Source organism: Macaca nemestrina, chromosome 4 (genome assembly GCF_043159975.1).
Source record: "Macaca nemestrina isolate mMacNem1 chromosome 4, mMacNem.hap1, whole genome shotgun sequence".
NCBI classification, from domain to species: Eukaryota; Metazoa; Chordata; class Mammalia; order Primates; family Cercopithecidae; genus Macaca; species Macaca nemestrina.
Window position 1 is genome coordinate 86,906,293 of NC_092128.1, and position 27,383 is coordinate 86,933,675.

Genomic DNA, 27,383 nt, shown 5'->3' on the forward strand with positions numbered 1-27,383 from the left:
CTTAATGGTAGCACAACACATTAGCAATGGAAAGAGCAATGGAATAAGAAGATATGGTTACATGTTTAAACTGTAAAATGCAGGGCAATTTTCAGAAAAGACAACTCTAGAGGGGTAACATCTGGAAAAGTATGGCAGTTGTCCTGCCAAGTGGTAACCAACACCTGAACTACATTGGTCACAATAAAAACAACAACAAAATAAAAGAAAGGCGGGTAATGTCGAAGAAACAGAACTAGAATCCAGAACATTTGGAGGGCATATTAACAAGATGGGGGAACAGGAGGTCCTCACACTGAATCCCTCTACAAAAACAAATATCTGACAGCTATCCACAGACCAAAGTGCCTATGTGTAGCTTTGGAATTTAGGTAGAGGGCAGAAAATTCTAGTGAAGCCAAAGACCCAGGAGGACTGCTTTAAGAAGACAGGCTTATACATTGATGACAAGCCCATAGACCTTGACACCAGCTTCAGAATAGAAACAATCTTGTTCCTGTGTGGAGCAGGCTCCAGTCCCACTCCTCCCCAGTCCTGCCAAGAGCCCCTTTCAACAAAAATCCAGGGATAAGCCATGCCCATTCATGCCCACAGTAACAGAGCCTGCCAACCTTAGGCCCAACTGAAGTTCCTGAAGCAGTACTGTGACCTGACTTCTAACTCCATTCTACTTCAGCCGAAGGCAGTCCTACCTGTCTAGAGACATGCCCAAGGGGGCTGGGAGAAGTCATATGCAGGAGTTCAGTCAGAGTGGTGGGAAAAGTTGTAAGAAAAAGTTTCAGGGAAAGATGCCAGCCTTCTTGGAAGGCCAGAAGGTTTTGCAAAGCTTTGAGGAAGGATGAGCTGAAGGCCGCTGTTCTTACCCTGGGGCTTAGGGTATAGGTACAATGGAATGCAGAGGAGTTTATCTAAATAGCTTGTTTACTCAAGTTGTCCTAAAACTGGCCTTTGATCACTCACACACAGGACTTCTCTACTGTGCAGGGGGCAGGGAGGGGCGGAGGGCAGTGACGTGGTGGGGGAGTGGTCAACAATGTTTTATTTCCCACAAATTGTGTTTGCTCCAAGCCTTTGTCATTAAATCTGTACTAAATAAATGTGAGCGGGGCAGGCTTATGGGGGCTGCACTCTTGGTTGCTGCATTCTCAGCAGCTGCACTCTCTCAGTGGCTGCTGGATTCTCCCGTCGGCAGTGTAGACCTGAGCAGTATGGTCCCCTACCTGCATTGTCAGGTAAAATACCTGTGTCAGTGTACTTCTTTCATCTGTTGCTAGGCCAGACTCTGTGGGACAGACTCGGCAGTCATACCTATAGGCATTCCAGGTCACAGATGTACCAATCTCAGATCCAACTTTAACCTCTGAAGCAGCACAAGGCTCCAGGCTTATCTTGGCCAGGAGGCTGTTGTGCTCACCCAGTTATCCAGCAGAAGTCAAAACCATAAGTGCCCCAGGATTTGGCCTATGAACCTCAGACCTGACTGCTGTCCCTGAAGCAGCATAGTGACTTACGCTCCATCCCTGTGCTACCATAATCTGGAAGCAGTTCTACCTGTTTGGGGACATGCCCTGGCAGACACATGCTCAGAAACCTGAAGGAAGCTACACTAATCTGTGCCCCTAGTAATAGGCCTGACACTGCGGATATGAGTGAGGATCTTGGCACAACCATAGGACCCCACTCCATCTCACCCAAGTACAATTCCAGAAACAGTCCTATCAGGTTAAAGAAGGTCTGTACCCACTGAAAACAGTCTATAAAAAAATGAAAGAGGAGTCTTCTGTTTCACAAGCACAAACACCAATGCAAGGTTATACAAAACATGAAGAATGAGGCAAATATGACACTATCAAAAGAAACTAATAAACCTTCAGTAACCAATAATAAGGAGATGAACAATCATGAATGGCTTGACAAAGAATTCAAAATCTTTAAAAAGCTCAATAAGCTACAAGAGAATGTGGATAAACAACTTAATAAAACCAGGAAAACAATATATGAGAAAAATTAGAAGTTTAACTTATAAATAAAAACAATCATTAAAAAAAACCAGAAACCCTGTAGCTGAAGAATATAATCCCTGAAATAAACAAATAGAGATCTTTAACAGCAGACTCAAGCAGAAGAAATAATCAGTGAGCTCAAAGACAAGTCATTTGAAATTACTCACAGGAAAAAAAGAAAAGAAAAAGATGGAAAAAATCCAATTTAATTAATGAAACAGCATCAAATTAAGCAACATATTCATTATGGGAGCACCAAAAGAAGCAGAGAATGAGAAACGGCAATAAGCTTTTTCAAAGAAATAATGACAGAAAACTCCCAATGTCTGGGAAGGGAATTGAACATCCAGCTCTTCAATGTACAAAGAACCTCAAGTAAGAGGAATTAAGAGGTTTTCACCCAGTCACATTACCATCAAATTGTCAGAAGTCAAAGACAATGAGAGAATTTTGAAAGCAGCAAGAGAAAAGTGAGTTGTTAAATACAAACATCCAAATGACTATGACTGGATTTCTCAGCAGAAACCTTTCAAGCCAAGAGAAAATGGGAAAATGTAATCAAAGTACTGAGAAAACAAATTTTAAAACCTCAAACAAACAACAACAACAAAAAACGCTACCAACCAAAAATATTATATCCAGCAAAGCTGTCATTCAGGAGTGGAGAGATAAAGACTTTCCTTTATCTTTTTATTTGTCCTTTCCAGACAAATAAAAGCTGAGGAAGTTCACCACTACTAGACCTGCCTGACACCTGCCTGACAAGAAATGCTAAAGGGAGTTCTCCAAGTTGAAACAAAAGACACTAGTTAGCAAGATAAAAACAAATGACAGTATAAAACTAACTGGTACAGATAAGTATATAATCAAACTCAGAATACTAATATTGTAATGGTGGTAACACAAATCACTTTCAACTATAGTATACAGTTAAAAACAAAAATATTAAAATTAACTATAGCTATAATTTGTTAATGGATGCAATATATAAAAGATATAAACTGTGACATCAATAAACTAAAATGCATGAGAAGGGATGTAAAAGTGTAGAACTTTTGTATTAATCCAAAGCGAAATGTTATCTTAAAAGAGACTGTTATACCTATAAGATATTTTATGTAAGCCTCATGGTAATCACAAAGATAAAATGTATAATAAGCACACAAAAGATACAGAGAAAGGCAGGCAAGCAAACCACTATAAAAACTTATCAGACCACAAAGGAAAACAAGTTAGGGAGAGAGGAACAAAGGAATTAAAAAGCAAGTCAGAAAACAAGAGATGAATCACAGTAATAAGTTCCTACCAGTCTGTAACAACTTTAAATGTAAAGAGATTAAATTATCTAATCAAAAGACATAGGGGCTACACAGATTTTAAAAATAAGATCAAACTCTATGCTGCCTGCAAGAAACTCATTTAGGAACTCATTTTCAGGGTGAAAGTGAAAAGATCTGGTAGTTTTAAAAATGGGAGTTCCTCTGCAGAAACTCTCTTGCCTGCCTGCTGCCATGTAAGTTGTGCCTTTGTTCTTCCTTTGCCTTCCGCCATGATTGTGAGGTCTCCCCAGCCCTGCAGAGCTGTGAGTCCATTAAACCTCTTTCTTTTATAAATAACTCAGTCTTGGGTATGTCTTTATTAGTAGCATGAGAATGGACTAATACACTCACCTTACCTTTCAAAGAGACAAAATCTCTGGCTTCAAGGAAAGCATTTCCCTGATGCAGGCCACATGTTTTACCTCTATCCCTTCTATACACTTCCAGGGATTAACCCCCAAAATCAAACCTCCCATCAGTAGCCTGATATAATTATGTGTGGTTATAATACCTTCAGTTTAACTTATCAATCACTAAACATCCTTTGTTGAATGTCTGTACCAAGCACAGTCTTCTTATAACTGATGTCATTTATGCACTTACTCATCCTTGTTGAATATGTAGAATAACTTATTGAAGAAAATCAATAAGTTCAAGTAAATGAACTTCCTCCCTTTTAAGAAAAATCTGAAAAGGATGTTTTGCTACTTAGAGTAAGTTGTACTCTAAGCTCTTTCAGGAAATAAAACATTTCTGACATTTTCAGTGCCTATCACAAGGTCTTGGTGCATACTACGGATTCAAAAAATATTTGTTCAAACAATAAATAAAGGCAGATTAACAGGTATCCCAAGCATTCTACCATTTTTATTCTGACTTGCCTAACCTCCTATAAAATTTGACATTCATCCATATTTTACACATATTTTAGTGCAAACTATGTGTCAGGCTTTTCATCCTGTTTATTAATACAATGATGATTTGATCCCACCCTCATTCTTATAACTTGTGGTATTTCGGGTTTTTCAGCCTTAACAAATTTGATGTTGAAATTTATTCCATGAAGTATTTCTCAATCACCTCAAACTAAAATAATCAGTCTCTTCCAGCCCTTTATTGTCTATCCCTAAACTGCTTCATACAGCTGTTATTTATATACATACCTTATTTCTCCCAATGCAAACTTATATAGCATGTTAAAAACCGTTTTACATATAAACAAACATGTATATACACTACACATATACATAAAATAATTTCAGCATAATTAGACATAACTTTTTCCTCTTAAAAGAACAACCTCCAATTTCTCAAAAAAATCAAAAATACAACTGTGATATCAACTAGCAATCACACTACTCTTTATCCAAAGGAAAGGAAATCAGTATTGTTAGATATCTGCACCCCCATGTTTAATGCAGCACTATTCACAACAGCTAACATGTAGAAATAACTTAATGTCCATCAACAGATGAATGGATAAAAAATGTGGTATGTATATACAATGGAATACTATTCAGCCTTTGAAAAACATTGAAATCAGGGCCCGGCGCGGTGGCTCATGCCTGTAATCCCAGCACTTTGAGAGGCCGAGGCAGGTGGATCATAAGGTCAGGAGATCGAGACCATCCTGGCTAACACGATGAAATCCTGTCTCTACTAAAAATACACAAATTAGCCGGGCGAGGTGGCGGGCGCCTGTAGTCCCAGCTACTCGGGAGGCTGAGCCAGGAGAATGGCGTGAACCTGGGAGGCGGAGCTTGCAGTGAGCGGAGATCACGCCACCACACTCCAGCCTGGGCGACAGAGTGAGATTCCGTCTCAAAAAAAAAAAAAAAAAAAGGAAATCCTGCCATTTGCAGAAGCATGGATGAACCTCGAGGATATTAAGTGAAATAAGTCAGGCACAAAAAAAGAAATACTACATGCTCTCAGTCATAAGTGGGAGCTAAAAAAATGAACTCATATAAGTAGTAGAGAGTAGAACTTTGGTTATTAGAGGCTAAGAAAGGTAATGGCAAGGAGAAAACAGGGAAATGGTTAATGTATAGAAAATTACAACTAGATGGGAGAATGAGTTCTATAGTAGGGTAAATACAGCCAACAAGACAGAACAAATCTGTGATAATATTATGGAATGCATTATTATAATTTTTGCATGTATTTATAAAGTTAGGTAGATTTTAAATGTTCCCAACACAAAGAATAGATAAAAGACTGAGCTGATGGATATGCTAATTACCCTGATTTTATCTTTACACATTCTATATGGGTACCAAAATATCACTCTATCTCATAAATATGTACATTATGTATCAACTAAAAATGAAGAAACTGTATAAAACCTCAACAAAAACTTACAAAAAATGCTTTCTACTCTGAAATGTAATTTATATTTTCATTGAATTTATTTTGTCTTTATCAACAATAAAATATTCATGAATCCTAGTCAATAAATGTATGATTACAAAGCAAAAGTAGGGTATGAATATACATATGGTTTGTTTCACCAAGTCACCATGAGCCAAGTTATTAGTGCTTTGGAAGGAACTGGGTTGACTCAGATTCTATGAATGCCAGGAATCTATATTTTAAAACACTTTTCAGAGGAGCTATGTGTAGCCAGTTTTGGCTCCTCTTGGTCAAGTTCACATGTAACAGATTTGAATAGTGAGGACATTGAAACATTTTTACTCTATCCTGCCACAGCATGGAAAGACAGACCAAGTCCATGATAATGTTACAGAATGCACTATCTAGAAAAGCATTCTAGAAGGAAAGGGCAGGAAACATGTATATATATCCTTTTCCTGCCATGACCATTAATTTCTCATTAGGGTCTGAGAAATTCTAACAATACACATTGGAAACGAGGAAATTAAGGCCATTATCTTGTACTATTTCTACAAAATTTAGCATTCAAGCATACTATCACTTATATTTAAAGAGATACTATATAGCATGCCTCTAAATTCAGAAGGTAACTAGCAAGTTGATTCATAAAAATTACAGTTAAGTTCTGATTACATCTATATAATTGATAGAAACTATTGGCCAGGAGTGGTGGTTTACGCCTGTAATCCCAGCAATTTGGGAGTCTGAGGCAGGAAGATTGCCTGAGCTCAGGAGTTCGCAACCAGCCTGGGCAATACAGTGAAACCCCATCTCTACTACAATACAAAAAATTAGCTGGGCATGGTGGCGGGCACCTGTAATCCCAGCTACTCGGGAGGCTGAGGCAGGAGAATTGATTGAGCTTGGGAGGCGGAGGTTGCAGTGAGCTGAGATCGTGCCACTGCACTCCAGCCTGACCGACAGAGCGAGACTCACTAAAAAAAAAGAAAAGAAAAGAAACTATCATTTACCTCCGTATAGATTCAGCTTATTTTTTAACCTCATTGAGACACTGTGTGTACAATGAAACCGGTATTCCTCATTTTATATAGTCATAGTATTTTTGTAAAATCATTACTTAACCCTTTTATTCTTATAATTAAACAAAGATTTTAAATGAGCAAAATGCCTTTGTAATAATGTTAGATTTATCAAAAACTGTAACTGAATACTTAGTGGAACAGGGTTTATTCGTTTTATTTTTCCTCAATGTAGGAATAATCAGCAACTTTCTGATATCTAGTTTTTAAAACTTATTTTAACTATTAAAATATAAAGTTCCTTGTCTTATTAAGAAGGATAGATATCCTCAACATTAACCAAACAGCTGTGCATTGGAGAATGTTAAAGGGATTCTGGGGATAAATCATCATTTTGAGGATGCTAAATGATAGGACTGAATTTGAAAGAAACCCATGACACTTTGAAAATATGAAACATGGCTTTTTAATGATTGTTTTCATCTCACATCAAAAACATGATATAAAATAGGAAACTATGCTATTTTGCTATTTTTAGAATTTAAAAACACTACCACCATACAAGAAAAAAATGAGTAAGACTTAAGCCTGTAAGTCAGCAACATCTACTGAGCACCATCTGCTATAAGAAAATTTGAAAGGTTCCTTGTCTTAGTCCATTCTGTGCTGCTTAACAGAATACCAGAGACTGGGTAATTTACAAATAAAAAATTATTTCAGTCCTAGGGGCTGGAAAGTCCAATATCGAGGTGCCAGCAACTGGCAAGGGTCTTTTTGCTGTGTCATCCTATGGCAGGAGGACAAGTAACAGAGTGGGATACCAAACGAGTCCTTTTTATAAGAAACCCACTCTCCAGATAATAAACCCACTCTGGCAAATGGCATTAACCCATTCACAAGGGTAGGGCCTTCATGGACTAATCTCAAACCATAGCATGCCTGTTTTGTTGTCACTAATCAAAAAATCAAATTCTTTGTCAGAATTTTGTTAACAAACCAGTAGGGTTCACTGGTAGACTGATAAAATGAGACAATGTAGATGAGGTGGGAACTGTGTACCTCAATGACTAAATGAGTCAAAGATAATAAATCATTATTCATTAGTGTGTTGCCTCTTCTAAGGCAGGTAATATTTCAGTTAATAACAAACATAAGACAAAGGAGCTTCAAACTAGAAACCATCACCTGAAATCATCAATTTAGCAAAATCTATTGAATAGAAAAAGTACTTAATCAAAACTGGCCTCAGGCTCAAACTTGAGATAATCATATAAAGGAAATGTAGGTTGTGATGATTTGTTTTTTCAAGCAATAGTAAACAAAGGCACTCTGCTCACAGAGGAGCAGAAATACTATCTTGCCTTGTTCCTTGCTACAGTCAGAAGATAACACTAGAGTTATTATGCCCATCTCAATGGTTATATATATTCCTAATTCCAAAACATTCATTGTAGATGGGTAGAAAAACATTCTAAAATATATATTTTTTAAAAATTGATTATCTTCTTCCTAGACATTTTGAAGTGTATTTCTGCCATATGCTTTCTATTTACATATTTACATTCATGTACATTCTTTACAAATTGAAAAAATATTGTACATATTGTCTGATCTTCTAGTTTACCATATATTAGATTATTTTAAAGACTCCATTTTAAGAAAAGCATAAAATAAAACATTTTCAAAGTAATTTTCCTAGAAAAATACTACTAAATATTGTGGGAAATTACAATATACTATGTCTTAGGTTAAAACTATGTGCAAATTATACACAATAAAGTTATCCCTGACTGAAAACATTGTGAGCAAATAAAAAAATTCACTCCAAAATTTCATGAAATATTCTTCAAACATTTGAGGTTCTCAAGAAATTCAAAATGGCAAATAATCTATGTTCCATTCCTCCATAAATAATTTTTAAATCATCACAAATAAAGAATGATTATATATAATCAATGTGAATGTGGTAATAGAAAAGAAGCTCTGCATTTTAAAAGTGTAAGAAAATATGATGGAAATGTGATACCATGTAATTCTAGTATTGTATGTATAAGTAGGTAGGTGTTTCATAATCAAGATACAACTGGGAATAAAATCAAAGTAACAAATACCTGAGATGTTAATTTGATGTACATTAAATGTGTACAAAGTATTATAAAATATACTTTATATAAATTTAAAAGTTATATAAGATAAACTTGACTTTATTTTAATAGAAAAAAACAGTAATTTTCCATTTGAATTATAATACACTCAAAAAAAATGATAACTACCTCCCAGTGAGGGTAGAAAAATGTTACACTGGGACTTCTATTGGACGAATACTTCTTTTGCCTTACTGTGAATTAAAAGTGGCATTCCCATTGTTTAAAAGATTTTCTGCTAATTATTATTTTCCATAAATATTGATTAAATGAATTAGTACTAGGACTGAAATGTTGTGAAACTGAAGTTAAAACAACAGAAAATACTTTACCACTGCTTTTCTTTTTACAGTTCGTCTAATAAAACAATTATACACTGATTCTGCCCTTAGTATTTCAACATGAAAGGCATGGTCTTGGTTTAAAGTTATGAATATGATTTTAAAATTATTTCCAAAGCCTTTAAGTGGTTCACAATGTAAAACAGGACTTTTTTTCTGTAGCACCAATACAACAAACTCAAAGATCTTGTAATATATAAAGTTCTCAAAATATCTTCAGAAATGTGAATTTGTTCTATTTTTCTCTTATATGAGTTTTTAGTTTCTAACGTGCACTTCTTAGGGGGCTCAATGTATTTTCCAGAAAGAAAGCCAATGTTGTATGTTGTTCAGCATAAATTTTACTCTGCATATATTATGATTAGTCTAATTGTGATATTCTTAATAAAAAATGAATATTTGGGATTTTCTATATTTGGAATTCCAACTTTTAGGGCAAAGGAGCATGTTGCTCACAGCTTGTCTTTCATTTATGCTTAGATTTACATAAAACTAACAATGTCAATTTTGCCTTATCAAATTGGGAAAAAATTAAAGATTATTACCCTATCAGAAAGACTCACTGCCAATTTCTTTTCAAAATTTATGTATAAATTACCTATGAGGTATTTAAACTATTATGACATCAACATAAATCAAGGGTCAACAAACCACAATCTGTGAGCCAAGCTTTCCCTGTGGCCTATTTTTATTCAGCTCATGAGCTAACAACAGTTTTCACATTTCTAAAAGGTTTTTTAAAAAGGGAAATAAGAATACGTGAGAGACTATCAGTAGCCTATGAACTCTAAATTATTTACAATATTACCTTGTAGAAAAAAGGCTTGCTTCCCTGGTATAAATAATTTATTAAATATTTTTAATTGAAAAGCTTGAGCTAACTCTCAGAAGATATTTACTGAACAAAGCAAAGCAAACTGCAGGTAAACATATAAACATAAACATTTACCAAGTCCTATTTCCTATAGTTTTCTCACATGAAGTGACCTAATTTTTTTTCAATATATCACATGAATCAGGCAGATATTACACAAAATGTTTCACATTAACTTAATATCTCAAATAATCTTGTGTCACTGGTATCACGAGGTCCATTTTACAAAGAAGGAATCTAAACTCCTGTGAGAGTAATTTTTCTTTAGAAAACTAAACTGTTCACTTTTTTTTAATCATAAGTAGCATTATCTTTCTACCTCTCCTCTTGAGATAAACTTTAGGAAAGGTAGAATCAAGTGTTGTATTTTAATTTTTTAATGAAAATAAATTGTTTTGTGTTTTATGTAGCAGACCATTAGACATTTAACTACTTAATCCAAAACTACAATTATAGATTTTCATTAGAAACAACTGTATCAGGAAAGCCTTTCATTGAATAAATTGTTTGTAGTGACTTGTGGCTCTCAGGTCATTTCATATGGTCAAGTAAACTACTAATAGGCAGCAGTATTAAGTAAATAACTTGATGTTAGCAGGGGTTGTGGCCTGCCTCCCACTCCTTGTAATGTGGTAAATAAAAACTCAGTTTTTCTTTCAAGAAATTCAGACATAAACACATTTATTGAACACTGGGTAAGTTTTCATTTTTTGTTATTTCTTCATTAAAAAAAAAAAAAAAAAAAAAACAGGATACATGTGCAGGGCATGCAGGTTTGTTACGAAGGTAGATGTGTGCCGTGGTGGTTTGCTACACCTGTTGCCCTGTCCTCTAAGTTCCCTACCTCACCTCCAACCCCCCAACAGACCCTGGTGTGTGTGTTCCCCTCTCTGTGTCCATGTGCTCTCATTGTTCAACTCCCACTTATGAGGAACACCGGGTACATTTTAAGGACTTGATTTCCCTCATGAATTATATGTTAAATGTGAGGAAATGCTTATGGAGAAGAGTATATCATATATACTCAGAGTAATAAAACTAAACTTCTGTTACACAATTGTAAGATAAAAAATGTGTGCCCAAGTATTAGTTATAAAAGTAATCACTGTTAAACTAATGTCTATATTTGATCTTTTCTTGTTCTTGACTGTACAACAAAACATGAGTCTTTCTAATAGTTACCCTTGATTAATGCTTTTAAATACTATTAATTTTATTTTACAGGTGATTCAATCTTCAGAGTTTGACAAAAATATAATCAATATTCAAGATAAGTCTTTTTTTTTTTTTTTTTTTTTTTTGACGGAGTCTCACTCTGCTGCCCAGGCTGGAGTGCAGTGGTGCAATCTCAGCTCACCGCAACCTCCATCCCCCGGGTTCAAGCAATTCTCCACCCTTAGCCTCCTGAGTAGCTGGGACATGCGCCACAACACCCGGCTTTTTTTTTTTTTTTTTTGTATTTTTAGTAGAGACGGGGTTTCACCATGTTGGTCAGGCTGGTCTTGAACTCCTGACCTCAAATGATCCACCTGCCTTGGCCTCCCAAAGTGCTAGGATTACAGGAGTGAGCCGCCACCCCAGTCCTCAAGATTAGTCTTTATTACATTTGAATACATCAGTACTGCCACTTTGTGTAGTGTCTATTGTTCTATTTCTTTTTCTATAGCTGTGGGCCAGCTGTCAGTGCCATAAATAGTCTACAAACATAAATTGTCTTGCTTTAGAGGTGCAAAAATTTCTGCATATCATATTCCCCCCATATTCAAGGGGAAATGACATCACTGAACAGGCTACACACTGGTTCAGACATTAACTCTGGCGGGTCTTATTTACAGTTAACTCATGGACAACATAAGTCTATGCAGGTCCACTTATCCAAGGATGTTTTTTCAATACAAGTTACACTGAGTGAACTTGCCTCTCTTGCCTCCCTTTCCACCCCTGCCACCTGACACAGAAAGATCAACTCTCCTCTTCTGCCTGCTCAGCATGAAGACGATGAGGATGAAGATCTTTATCATGCTCTGCTTCCACTTGAGAAATACTACATATATTTTCTCTTCCTTGTGATTTTCTTAATAACATTTTCTTTAACTTACATTATTATAAAAATATAGTATATGACACACATAACATACAAAATATCCATTAATGGACTGTTTGTGTTACCAATAAGGCTTCCATTCAACATTATGCTATTAGTAGTCAAGTTTTGGGGGAGTCCAAAGTTTTATGTGGCGTTTTAACTGTGCAGTGTGTCGGCACATCAATTCCCACATTATTCAAGGGTCAACTGTACAAGCTGCTTACTAGGTATGAACAAAAGAAACACAATAATAGAGGGAAACTTTCAAATACAACAAACAAGGGTTCCTTAATCTCAGTTTGGGAAGCACTGCTATCCAGGATATGGCAGGGATATAAGGGGAAGTGAACAGGAGGGGGTAGCATAAACAAACATGATTAAGGCCAATATGGATACTGGATACATTTCATGAGGACTACATCATTTTTTTTTATATTAAGCCAATACAAATGCAGCTAAACCCTGTATAGACTTACTGAGTTATTCAAAAGCAAAAAAAAAAAAAAAATGCTATTTAATTACACTATCTAGAATCTTAAGAAGTGTGTTTGGGTAACTGGTCAAGGTTCAGACCTAAAAATAGTTCTAGGGGCAACACTCATTTTATTTCACTTGCTTTAGCTAATAACTGTCACTGTTCTATTTTAGCCAAGACTTTCCCAAGTTTTGGCCACACTTGTACTTTGCAGTCAATTTTTGTGTCTGTACAGATATTGGCAGCTTTTTCAAAGGGCTATGCCAAGGGGTTAACGTCCTTTCTGATGGTGTTCATGAGTAAAGGGAAGAAAATCGATATAGGCTTCTAGTCTTAAGGGTCAGGTGGCAGAAATTTTGACCACACTCAGAATTTCCCTCTGGTGACATCTCTGTAACTTTGCTCCTATGCCTGCCTCTCCCACAGGGACCAGATGCTGGAATTTTATCAATGGCATCTTGGAAGATCAGAGAAAAACTAAAAGACAAGGCACAACCTATGAACGAATTTGTAAAATAATACGTCTACATCTAAGAAAATTCCATTCTATGTTATGCTGAATATTTTCACCTCCATCAAAATTCATGGCAAGAAATCCAGTCTTCTTGTTAAAATGATCATAATAACGTTTCTTAAAAAATCTTTTGGGAGTACCATAACCCTAAGAATCTGCTGAAAGCTGTCAAGAGTACTTGTGGAAGAGTACTTGCATTAGTAGAGACTATTTTTCATAATATTTTAGGGGGCTCATAGATTAACTGAAATCAAGCCAACAACCCCAGGAAAATTTTGATTCAATAAAATAGCAAAATACAGCTACAAAGAGGTGACATCTTTTGCCTAACACAGCAAAGCATGTTACCAGCAATAACATACAAGTTTTTTTTGGTGGTGGTTGTTGCTGTTTTACTCCCAATCTAATGGCCTGAAGAAAGTACTTAACTTAATTCCTTTGGTAACAAAGACTTCAAAGTAAATTGCAGGAAGTTTTACAGAAGGAGAAGAAATATTTATTGTGTTTTTGAGGCATTGGGAAATCTTTCAGAACACAAATGCTGCACTTTTTTTTTTTTTTGCCCTGAAGAGCTGAAAAATGAAATTCATAAGCTTATTGCTATCCTGATTTGGAGAAACAAAAGTGAGGAAGATAAGCAACTGGAGTTAAAGAAAGTACCTGGAAAGACATCTGAGAGCTGGGAGAAGGTTCTCATATGGAAACAATATGATTCTGCAACAAGTCCGTATTTATTAGGATAAATCCAAGTCATCCCAAACGTTATTGCAATTATATTAGTGAAATATTAAATTTCTAAACCAAAACACATGTTCCAGCTCCCTCTTCTAAAGCTGCTCCCTCTCTCCCAGTCCCCACTCTACTTGACATCACCACCACTTATGCAGACTGCAAGCTTGAAACCAGAGTAATTCCAGGTTCCTACCCTCCTTTGGCCTCACTCTCTAAGACCTGTCAATTCTATCACTATGTTTGAAATCCACCTTGTGCTTCCCTACTCATCATCCCAGCCAAGTCTCAAGCTCAAGTCGTCTCTCACCTTGCTTCCTTTTTGCTTGCATTTCTACTCCCATATTTGTCCAATTCATCCACCAAGCTGCTCTGAAAGGGATCTTTCTACAAAGCGAATCTGATCTCATTATTCTCAGGTTTGATCCTCCTACTTCACTGTCTACCCTATTACCTACAACTTCACTCCAAAAAGTTTATTGGATTTCTAAAACATTTCTAAAATGTTATGTGAAAACCACTTTATGGTTTTACATGGCTTAGAATAAAGCAGAATATTTTAGATCATTGTATTAGCAAATATTGTACCAAGTTATACAATGTAGTCTTTAAACTCATTTTATTGACTAACTGAAAGAGGATGCAAAAAATAAAATAAAGAAGGCTCGGTGTGGTGGCTTATGCCTGTAATCTCAGCACTTTGGGAGGCTGAGGCAGGAAAATCTCTTAAGTTGAGTAGTTCAAAACTAGCCTATGCAAGAAAGTGAGACCCAGTCTCTAAAAAAAAAAGTTACACAGGAACTGAAGCAGGAGGATCACTTAAGCATAGGAGGTCAAGGCTACAGTCAGCCATGTTCATACCGCTGTACTCCAGCCTGGGTGACAGAACAAAACCCTGTCTCAAAAAATAAAATAGAAAAGGGATGGATGCTATTTGTATTGTTTTGTGTTTATTATTTAAGAAAAACAGATGTAAGACATAATGCATATTAAAACGACCGAAATTTTATGCGATTATAAGGAAAAGTATACTATTGTTTCACAATTTTGAGCTACTACAATTGCATAAAAATTATTGTACCCTGAAATTTGAATTTCATATTTTGAGGTTAATAAATCAGCTAGTATTTTTTTAATAATGATATGCCTTATGTTTAAAAGCTACCAAAAAAGGGACTATTGTATAATTCCATTTGCAAGGACTTTTCCATAGCGACATACATCCCAGAAATACCTTCACCTACTCCGGGGGTTTTAAACAGCCAAATAGGTCCTGCTGACTTGCCAGCAAAGCACCAAGGTCTACCTTAACATTTTGCCCTATCTCTGTCCCTCACTCGACTTAAATCAACTAATTTGCAGTTCCCCATGCCCTTGAACATACCATACTTGCTTCCTGTTGTGTCTTTCTGATTTCCCTTTTTGTAAATGTAGATATTTCTTTCCTTTTTTTGGTTTTGTTTTTGTTTTGTTTTTGAGACCAAGTCCCGCCCTGTCGCCTTGCTGGAGTAGAGTAGCGCGATCTTGGCTCGCTGAATCCTCCACCTCGGGTTCAAGCCATTCCCCTGCCTCAGTCTCCTGAGTAGCTGGGATTACAGGCGCGTGCCACCACGCCTGGCTTCTTTTATTTTTTTTTAATATTTTAGTAGAGATGGGGTTTGACCATGTTGGCCAGGCTCATCTCTATCTCCTGACCTCGTGATCTGCCCACTTCGGGCTCCCAAAGTGCTGAGATTACAGGGGGGAGCCACCACGCCTGGCCAAATGTAGATAATTCTATTCATTCTTTACATCCCAGAGTAGGAATCACCTATTTTATGAGGCCTTCTCTAAAATATTTTTCCTTTGTACCACCCTTTTATTTCATATATTATACATTATTGTCATTACATACATTTCCCCTTCTGAATTCTGTTTCTAGGGAGTAGGAACCCCAAATCCAAACACAGTATGGAGCAGCAAATACTTATGAATAAATTTCTAATGAAATTTCTAAATGGAATAAAGTTACTTTAGGAAAATAACTCAAGATATTAGGAAATATTAATAGAACAGGGACAGGTGGAAATTTTCTACCCACTGGTCTTTTACACAATTTTATACTAGCATTCTCTCCTTTAAGAGATGTTTTTTATATCTAAAAGATGTTACATGAACTTCATGTATTGTAATTGAATCTACAATCGCACAGAGTAAACTAGTAAAATATTAATGTGACAACCCAAAATTTTACTTTTCAAAAATATCTTAATGGGTATAAAAATACTCTTAAAACAGTATAGCTTTCCTTATATATCCATTAGTATCCATGCTGACATTTGTTAGCTATCAGCTAAAGACTTTTCTTCACCCTTCTCCGTAACAGTAAAGCGTGGTTGAGACATGACTGCTGGCTAGGAATTGGGTTTCCCAGTCGCCTTTGGCACAAGTGTGGTCATGTAATTAATCCCTCATTGCTCATAGAATCCAAGCAAGAATTATGTGACTAACTTCTTTTTTTTAATTTTGTGTTTTGTTTTTATTTGTTTTTTAGCAATACTTATTTTGCAATCTATAAACTGAACTGATTTCCATAAAATACGTAACAATTTCTATTTAACTTGCCTAAGAAGATATCCATGGCCACGGCTTCTGTTCTTTTCACCACCACTTAGAGTGGTTACAACCAATGACTTTGCAAGTTATGCATTAAAAATTGGGAGAGTGGCCGGGTGCAGTGGCTCACAGCTGTAATCCCAGCACTTTGGGAGGCCAAGGTGGGCTGATCACCAAAGGTCAGGAGTTTGGGACCAGCCTGGCCAAGATGGTGAAATCTTGTCTCTACTAAAAATACACAAATTAGCCAGGTGTGGTGGCAGGCGCCTGTAATTCCAGCTACTTGGGAGGCCGAGGTATGAGAACTGCTTGAACCCAGGAGGTGGAGGTTGTAGTGAGCTGAGATCGTGCCACTGCACTCCAGCCTGGGCGAGAGAGCAAGACTGTCTCCAAAAAAAAAAAAAAAAAAAATTGAGAGAGCCACTGCTGCATGAAGAAGAACTCCTAATTGCCCTGGACAGTCTACCTTGACTGTCACCAAAGACAGAAATAAACATCTATCTTGTCTGAACCACTGCATGTTGTAATCTCCTTGTTAGAGATTAGCTCTTTCCCCTAACTAGTACAGTATGATTAGCTCTTTCCCTAACTAGTACAGTATGAGGCATGAGAAAAGTACAAAGCTTTGTGTATTCCTAGAAATACTATATTTTTATCCTATTTCAATAGATCCTCAAGGCAGACCTTTTAAAACTAGCAAATATTAATTTTTATAATGACAAATATCTTCTGAACTAAAAAAAAAAAAAAAAAAAAAAAAACCTTTGGATACCAAACTTAATTAAACTGATCGTAAAAAGTTAGCTTTCTGTTTTATGTTTATAAGTGATTTGCTGGCAAAGAAAAACCAACTTTTATGCAGAATAGACATGATAAAATTTCTTGTTATGAGGCCCTATAGAAAAGAATGCATAAATGCAAAGATACTAAAAAATAACCATCCAGTAAAACTCCACCATGTTGGTGTTTTCTATAAATCACTGGGTTACATTAAGTTGTTTTGAAGTTAGAGTAACTTCTGAATCATTAAACATAACTAAAAAGAGTACCAGTTTCTTTTGTTATATGTGGGATATTTAATTACTGAAGAGATCCTAGCTCCTTGGAATATACATAACAGTATAAATACAAGGTAGAATTATATTTGATATCTAGTTTCTGTTAGTTTTCAAGTTGACTTCATTTAGTATAAAAAGTTCTGGTTTGTCTGTATCACATATTTCATAATTCATAATGGAAATAAACATGGTAATAAAGTTTATCTTCTCTGTTTATCATCAAACAGAGGAAAAACACATAAAAATAGGTCTATTAAGAAAAACTGATTTTTTTTGTAGGAAGGTATTTAAAGGAGTTTTTGGTACTACAGATATACAGATGAAGAGGTAAGTACTTTCTGAATATTTTTCCTAACATTTGAAGATCATTTTTATTCAAGGAAAAAAAGAGTTGACAGCTCTACAGTATCACTTTTGGCATTATTTTCAAGACTCTAATCAAGACTTGTTTAGTAAAACAGACTTTTGCCTCCTTGGGACACTCATCAATGCCACCAGACCAAAGCTTCATCATCGTTGGTCCTGGGTACTTACAGGGTTCCATTGGAATGCTAAACCATGGGATCCTATTTTTTAAATAAGTAATTCCTATTGAATGGGTCCAAGATTGATTGCCTCGGCTGGGCGCAGTGGCTCGCACCTGTAATCTCAGCACTTTGGGAGGCCGAGGTAGGCGGTTCACCTGAGGTCGGGAGTTCGAGACCAGCCTGACCAACATGGAGAAACCCCATCCTTACTAAAAACACAAAATTAGCTGGGCACACACCAGTAATCCTAGCTACTCAGGAGGCTGAGGCAGGAGAATTGCTTAAACCAGGAGATAGAGGTTGTGGTGAGCCGAGATCCCACCATTGCACTTCAGCCTGGGCAATAAGAGAGAAACTCCGTCTCAAAAAAAAAAAAAAGATTGATTGCCTCCATAGCTATCAAATTTTACTCCAAAGTACGTATAATACTTCTTACTTGGAGACTGGGTTTATATAGTTCTCCTTAAAATGTACATCTTTATTTCAAGACAGTGTTAGCCACCAAAGTTTTGTACCAAAGTTACAAAGTAGCTGCATAAGAACTTAGTCTTTTCTCCTTGCATTCTGTTATAACCCAGCAGTCTGCCTCTTTCAGGCTCACCAGGGACTGTATCCTAACCTGCGAGCTATCCTTACACAAGCCCCTCTCTATCCCCACATTGCCACCTTCTTAGTGTCTCTTTACCATTAGCATGTTTTCCCATCTTAAAACAACACAGATCCACACTTGTCAGCTGCATGCCTTCCTCCCCTCCTCCACAAATACCATCATTGTTCTACAGTTTTCCAGCTCTTAGCCTATTACTTCCTGCTATTTGGTTTCTCCCTAACAACTACACTGTAACAGTTCTGGTCACAGGTTACCACTTTTCTACTTAGCTACAACTTTCCTACTTAAGCAAATGCTTTATCTTTCACTAACCTTACCTGGCACCTTTTGGAAATTAGAGAATCCTCTTTGCACCAGCCAACTTTAAGAACACCACTCACCTTATAAGATATGAACATTAGACAGAGAAGTCTATCTATATAGATTATAACCTAATGGTGGCATGTGGCATTATGAAATGCTGCAAACTGGTTTTTTTTTTTTTTTTTTTTTTTTTTGGTATTTGGTAATGTTAACCAATTGTTTTTTCTTGATCTCTTCTTTTCCTTTGTTTCTACAATATCATATTTGCCTGATTTTCTTCCTATGTGTATGGCTACTTAGCATGTCCTCATTCCTCTACTTTTCCCTTAAATGCTGGATTCGTTAGGACTCTGTCCTCGGTTATTTTCTCCACTCTTCACAAGTTGGCCTAGGATACCCTCTCAAATCTTATGGCTTCACCTTCGTATACTCTGATAAGATCTATGTTCACATCCTAATAATAATGATCATAGATAGTATTTCTGTAGCCCTTATATTTTGCTAGACACTTTACAAGTTTAACATTTAATACAACAAACCCTATGGAAAGTGCTGTTTTTATTCCAATTTCAAAGATGTGGAAAGTAAAGCCCGAAAAGTTTTAGGAAACTTGCCCACAGTCACAGTGCTAATTGGTCACAGAACGAAGATCTAAACCAGATAATTGGCCTCCAAGTTTCTTCCTGCATGCTTACAATATTACTACACAATTGCCTAGCTCCAAGTGCACACCATTAAGTCTTATCCACACTCTTCTCCGTAGGTAATCACTCAACTGAAGAGTCATTCCAGTGATAGGACATTCTCTTTAATTTTGGGGCTGAAAGTGCTATAGAAAACACTATTTTACTTTAGATCTTTTTCTTCAAAATGATACAAAATACATTTGTCTACACTCTGCTTTTGCAGAGTCTACTAAACCTAGCTGGTGTTTTAGTGATTGAGAAACATATAATGCCTTTTGAGGTTATTAATAAAAAACTACTTTTTTAATAACATTGCTAAATTTTATTTATAGAAAATACAGCAGAACACATTAAAAAACCAAGCATACAACAGATGATGAAAGTCCTTTTATTTAAAAAGCTGACAATTATCACTAACATCACAAAATCTAAAAAATTACTTTACACACTCCTGTAATACTTTTTATTTTTATTACAAGTTCTGGGATACATGTGCAGAATGTGCAAGTTCGTTACATAGGTATATATGTGCCACGGTGGTTTGCTGCACCCATCAACCCATCAGTTACATTAGGTATTTCTCCTAAAGCTATCCCTCCCCTTCACCCCAACCCCCCAACAGGCCCTGGTGGTGTGTGATGTTCCCCTCCCTGTTCCCATATGTTCTCATTGTTCAACTCCCACTTATGAGAACATGTGGTATTTGGTTTTCTGTCCCTGTATTAGTTTGCTGAGAATGATGGTTTCCAGCTTCATTTATGTCCCTGCAAAGGACATGAACTCATTCTTTCTTATGGCTGCACAGTATTCCATGGTGTATATGCACCACATATTCTTTATCCAGTCTATCATTGATGGGCATTTGGGTTGGTTCCAAGTCTTTGCTATTGTGAAAGGTGCTGCAACAAATATATGTGTGCATGTGTCTTCATAGCAGAATAATTTATAATCCTTTGGATATATACACAGTAATGGGATTGCTGGGTCAAATGCTATTTCTAGTTTTAGATCCTTGAGGAATCGCCACACTGTTTTCCACAATGGTTGAACTAACTTACACTCCCACAAACAGTGTAAAAGCATTCCTGTTTCTCCACATCTTCTCCAGCATCTGTTGTTTCCTGACGTTTTAATGCTCGCCATTCTCATTGTGGTTTTGATTTGCATTTCTCTAATGACCAGTGATGATAAGCTTTTTTTTCTTATGTTTATTGGCCACATAAATGTCTTATTTTGAAAAGTATCTGTTCATATCCTTTGCCCACTTTTGATGTTTTTTTTTCTCTTGTAAATTTAAGTTCTTTGTAGATTCTGGATATTAGCACTTTGTCAGATGGATAGATTGCAAAAATTTTCTCCCATTCTGTAGGTTGCCTGTTCACTCTGATGATAGTTTCTTTTGCTGTGCAGAAGCTCTTTCGTTTAATTAGATCCCATTTGTCAATATTGGCTTTTCTTGCCATTGCTTTTGGTGTTTTAGTCATGAAGTCTTTGCCCATGCCTATGTCCTGAATAGTATTGCCTAGGCTTTCTTCTAGGGTTTTTCTGGCTTTAGGTATTAATGTTTAAATCTTTAATCCATCTTCAGTTAATTTTTGAATAAGGTATAAGGAAGGGGTCCAATTTCAGTTTTCTGCATATGGCTAGCCAGTTTTCCCAATACCATTTATTAAATAGGGAATCCTTTCCCCATTGCTTGTTTTTATTAGGTTTGTCAAAGATCAGATGGTTGTAGAGCGGTGGTGTTATCTCTGAGGCCTCTATTCTGTTCCATTGGTCTATATGTTTTGGTAGCAGTACCATGCTGCCTTTGTTACTGTAGCCTTATAGTATAGATTGAAGTCAGGTATCATGATGCCTCCAGCTTTGTTCTTTTTGCTTAGGATTTTCTTGGCTACATGGGCTTTCTGGTTCAATATGAAATTTTAATCAGTTTTATCAATTCTGTGAAGAAAGTCAACGGTAGCTTGATGGGAATAGAATTGAATCTATAAATTACTTTGGGCAATATGGCCATTTTCACGATATTGATTCTTCCTATCCATGAGCACGAAATGTTTTTCCAGTTGTTTGTAACCTCTGTTATTTCTTTAAGCAGTGGTTTGTAGTTCTCCTTGAAGAGGTCCTTCACATCCCTTGTGAGTTGTATTCCTAGGTATTTTATTCTCTTTGTAGCAATTTTGAATGGGAGTTTGCTCATGATTTGGCTCTCTGTTCGTCTATTGTTGATGTACAGGAAAGCTTGTGATTTTTGCATATTGATTTTGTATCCTGAGACTTTGCTGAAGTTGCTTATCAGCTTGAGATTTTGGGCTGAGACAATGGGGTTTTCTCCATTTTCTCATATACAATATACATTTACAATCATGTCATCCACAAACAGAGACAATTTGACTTCCTCTCTTCCTATTTGAATACGCTTTATTTCTTTCTCTTGCCTGTTTGCCCTGGCTAGAACTTCCAATACTATGTTGAATAGGAGTGGTGAGAGAGGGCATCCTTGTCTTCTGCCGGTTTTCAAAAGGAATGCTTCCAGTTTTTGCCCAGTGTGATATTGGTTATGGGTCTGTCATAAATAGCTCTTATTGTTTTGAGATATGTTCCACCAATATCTAGTTTATTGAGTGTTTCTAGCATGAAGGGGTGTTGAATTTTGTCGATGGCCTTTTCTGCATCTATTGAGAAAATCATGTGGTTTTTGTCATTGGTTCTATTTATGTGATGGATTACATTTATTGATTTGCGTATATTGAACCAGCCTTGCATCCCAGGAATGAAGCCGACTTGATATGGTGGATAAATTTTTTAACGTGCTGCTGGATTCTATTTGCCAGTATTTTATTGAGCATTTTTGCATCAATGTTCATCAGGGATATTGGCCTGAAATTTTGTTTTTTTGTTGTGTCGCTGCCAGCTTTTGGTATCACGATGATGCTGGACTCACAAAATCAGTAGGAAGGAGTCCCTCTTTTTCTGTTGTTTGGAATATTTTCAGACAGAATGGTACCAGCTCCTATTTGTACCTCTGGTAGAAATTAGTTGTGAATCCGTCTGGTCCTGGACTTTTGTTGGTTGGTAGGCTATTAATTCCTGCCTCAATTTCAGAAATTTTTATTGGTGTATTCATGGATTCAGCTTCTTTCTGGTTTAGTCTTGGGAGGGTGTATGTGTCCAGGAATGTATCCATTTCTCCTAAACTTTCTAGTTTATTTGCATAGAGATGTTTATAGTATTCTCTTATGTTAGTTTGTATTTCTGTAGGATGAGTGGTAATCTCCCCTTTATCATTTTTTGTTGTGTCAATTTGATTCTTCTTTCTTTTCTTCTTTATTGGTCTGGCTACTGGTCTATTAATCTTTTCAAAAAACCAGCTCCTGGATTCACCGATTTTTTGAAGGGTTTTTTGTGTCTCTCCTTCAGTTCTGCTCTGATCTTAGTCATTTCTTTTCTTCTGCTAGCTTTTGCATTTGTTTGCTCTTGCTTCTCTAGTTTTTTAAATTGTGATGTTAGGGTGTCAATTTTAGATCTTTCCTACTTTCTCCTGCGGGCATTCAGTGCTATAAATTTCCCTCTAAACACTGCTTTAGCTGTGTCCTAGAGATTCCGTTATGTTATATCTTTGCTCTCATTGGTTTCAAAGAACTTACTGATTTCTGCCTTAATTTTGTTGTCTACCCAGGAGTCATTCAGGAGCAGGTTGTTCAGTTTCCATGTAGTTGTGTGGTTTTGAGTGAGTTTCTTAATCCTGAGTTCTAATTTGATTGCATTGTGGTCTGAGAGATTGTTTGCTACGATTTCCATTCTTTTGCATTTGCTAAGGAGTGTTTTACTTCCAATTATGTGGTCAATTGTAAAATACATGCAATGTGGTGCTGAGAAGAATGTTTATTCTGTTGATTTGGGGTGGAGAGTTCTGTAAATGTCTATCAGGTCTGCTTTGTCCAGAGCTGAGTTCAATTCCTGAATATCCTTGTTAATTCTCTGTCTCATTGATCTAATATTGATAGTGGGGTGTTAAAGTCTCCCACTATTATTGTGTGGGAGTCTAAATCTCTTTGTAGCTCTCTAAAAACTTGCTTTATGAATCTGGGTGCTCCTGTATTGGGTGCATATATATTTAGGATAGTTAGGTCTTCTTGTTGCATTGATCCCTTTACCATTAGGTAATGCCCTTCTTCTTTGTCTTTTTTCATTTTCTCTTTTTTTTTTTTTTTTTTTGAGATGGAGTCTCACTCTGTTGCCCAGGCTGGAGTGCAGCAGCGCGATTTTGGCTCACTGCAAGCTCCACCTCCCGGGGTTCATGCCATTCTCCTGCCTCAGCCTCCCAAGTAGCTGGGACTACAGGTGCCCGCCACCATGCCTGGCTAATTTTTTGTATTTTTTAGTAGAGACAGGGTTTCATGTGTTAGCCAGGATGGTCTCGATCTCCTGATCTCGTGATCCACCTGCCTCAGCCTACCAAAGTACTGGGATCACAGGCGTGAGTCACTGCGCCCAACCCCTTCTTTGTCTTTTTTTGATCTTTGTTGGTTTAAAGTCTATTTTATCAGAGACTAGGATTGCAACCCCTGCTTTTTTCTTTCCATTTGCTTGGTAAATATTCTCCATCCCTTTATTTTGAGCCTATGTATGTCTTTGCACATGAGATGGGTCTTCTGAATACAGCACACTGGTGGGTCTTGACTCTATCCAATTTGCCAGTCTGTGTCTTTTAATTCAGGCATTTTTCCCATTTACATTTAAGGTTAATATTGTTATGTACGAATTTGATCCTGTCGTCATGATGCTAGCTGATTGTTTTGCCCATTAGTTGATGCAGTTTCTTTATAGTGTCAATGGTCTTTACATTTTGGTTTGTTTGTGCAGTGGCTGGTACCAGTTTTTCCTTTCCATATTTAATGCTTACTTCAGGAGCTCTTGTAAGGCAGGCCTGGTAGTGACAACATCCCTCAGCATTTGCTTGTCTGTCAAGGATTTTATTTCTCCTTCACTTATGAAGCTTAGTTTGGCTGCTTATGAAATTCTGGGTTGAAAAATCTTTTCTTTAGTAATTTTTTTTTTTTGAGACGGAGTCTCGCTCTGTCACCCAGGCTGGAGTGCAGTGGCGTGATCTCGGCTCACCGCAAGCTCCACCTCCCAGGTTCATGCCATTCTCCTGCCTCAGCCTCCTGGGTAGCTGGTACTACAGGCGCCTGCCACCATGCCTGGCTAATTTTTTGTATTTTTTTAGTAGAGACGGGGTTTCACCATGGTCTTGATCTCCTGACCTCGTAATCCGCCCACCTCGGCCTCCCAAAGTGCTGGGATTACAGGCGTGAGCCACCGCGACCAGCGTTCTTTAATAATGTTGAATATTGACCCCCACACTCTTCTAGCTTGTAGAGTTTCTGCTGAGAGATATGCTGTTAGTCTGATGGGCTTCCCTTTTTGGGTAACCTGACCTTTCTCTCTGGCTTAACATTTTTTCCTTCATTTCAACCTTGGTGAATCTGAAAATTATGCGTCTTGGGGTTGCTCTTCTAGTAACTTCGAGTATCTTTATGGTGTTCTCTGTATTTCCTGATTTTGAATGTTGGCCTGTCTTGTTAGGCTGGGGAAGGTCTCCTGGATAATATCCTGAAGTGTGTTTTCCAGCTTGGTTCCATTCTCCCTGTCACTTTCAGGTACACCAATCAAATGTAGGTTTGATGCTTTCACATAGCTCCGTATTTCTTGGAGGCTTTGTTCCTTCCTTTTCATTCTTTTCTCTCTAATCTTGTCTTCATGCTTTATTTCATTAAGTTGACATTGAATCTCTGATATCCTTTCTTCCACTTGATCCATTTGTCTAATGATACTTGTGTATGCTTCATGAAGTTCTTGTGCTGTCTTTTTCAGCCCCATCAGGTCATTTATGTTCTTCTCTAAACTGGTTATTCTAGCTAGCAATTCCTCTAACCTTTTTTCAAGGCTCTAAGCTTCCTTGAATTGAGTTAGAACATGCTCCTTTAGCTCAGAGGAGTTTGTTATTACCCATGTTCTGAAGCCTACTTCTGTCAATTCGTCAAACTCATTCTCCATCCAGTTTTGTTCCCTTGCTGACGAGGAGCTGTGATCCTTTGGAGAAGAAGAGGCAATCTGGTTTCTGGACTTTTCAGCCTTTCTGCACTGGTTTTTCCTCATCTTCATGGATATATGTACCCTTGGTCTTTGATGTTGGTGACCTTTGGATGGGGTTTTTGTGCGGTCATCCTTTTTGTTGATTTGATGCTGTTGTTTTCTGTTTGTTAGTTTTCCTTCTAACAGTCAGGCCTCTCTTCTGCAGGTCTGCTGGAGCTTGCTGGGGGTCCACTACAGACACTATTTGCCTAGTTATCACCAGCAGAGGCTGCAGAACAGCAAAGATTGCTGCCTGCTCCTTCCTCTGGAAGCTTCTTCCCAGAGGGGCAGCTGCCAGATCCCAGCCAGAGCTCTCCTGTATGAGGTATATGTCAACCCCTGCTGGGAGGTGTCTCGCTGTCAGGGGCATGGGTGTCAGGGACCCACTTGAGGAGGCAGTCTGTCTCTTAGCAGAACTCAAGCACTGTGCTAGGAGATCCACTGCTATCTTCAGAGCCAGCAGGTAGGAACGTTTAAGTCTGCTGAAGGTGCGCCCACAGCCACCGCTTCCCCCTAAAAGTCACTTCTCTTTAATTTTATAAGTCTATTTTCTTACACATTCTCTTCCATACCTAAATTTAATATTTATAATTTTTCTCTATGCATCTCTCCCAACCTTCTCCAAGAAAAAACAACCATTTTGGACATTTTAAATTAATATCACCTGTAAATATTTATGATTATATATGATAAAGGAGAAATACTAAGAGATGAAATGATCTGTTTAGATTATAAAACAAGCAAACTAGCAACAATACTAGAAGCTTAATATATTTACATTTGTCTCACAAACTAAACCCAGATACTTAAATTTTGGCACCTGGGAGAAAGCAGCCACATTTATAAAATATGTTCAGTTATCATCAGTTCCAGGAACTAGGTCAATACCATACACATGTTCTTGTCAATGGAAAATAATATAAGACCACATATGCTTCAGCAGCAATGTCTGTATGGAAACACCACACATGACGAGAAGTCAACAATTAACTAACTCTTATATATTCATTGTCAGATGGAATCCACATGCAAATGCAAATTCAAAAACAGCCTTTTCCTTATAAAATACTTAGAACAAGGTTCTAAAAACATCATAATTCCTTTCTTCCACATTGCTTTCTCTTTCCTCCCCCACCCACTCCCAGTTAGACTGTTATAAAAATTATCTGCACCTAAACATAAAAAGATGGCATAGCTCATGTTGGTAGAACTGGTCAGATGGACTTCTACAGAGGTCATGGCTCAGTGAACTATAACCCTTCATAACCCTTTTCAACCTGTAAAATCTTCAGGTTGAAAAGACCATGGAGTTCTAGCTACTTTTTCTTTGCTTTTCCTTCACTTGAACAGCTCCAAAAGCCTGTATTAAATTTTTCTTATTTGAAAGAAAGGACAGAATTCCTCTGATCACATTCTGTCTAAACATGAACATTTTATAGCTACCCCTTTATTCCTTACCTCTTAAGTAACACCATTATTGGTACACAAAGTCAAACCTGTGGGTCTTTTTTTTTCATCAGACTTTGTTAATTACACCAGTTTAACCTGTTTTCATTTGTACAGTCAGACTAAAGGTGATGTGGCTGATAAATATTTATTTCAATGGT

General features: G+C 37.0%; 1 protein-coding gene across 5 annotated transcripts in view; it reads right to left on the minus strand.

Moving 5' to 3' along the window:
- CRPPA (CDP-L-ribitol pyrophosphorylase A) overlaps nt 1-27,383 on the minus strand; it is a 333,853-nt gene that overhangs the window by 53,628 nt on the left and 252,842 nt on the right. The window lies entirely within an intron of this gene.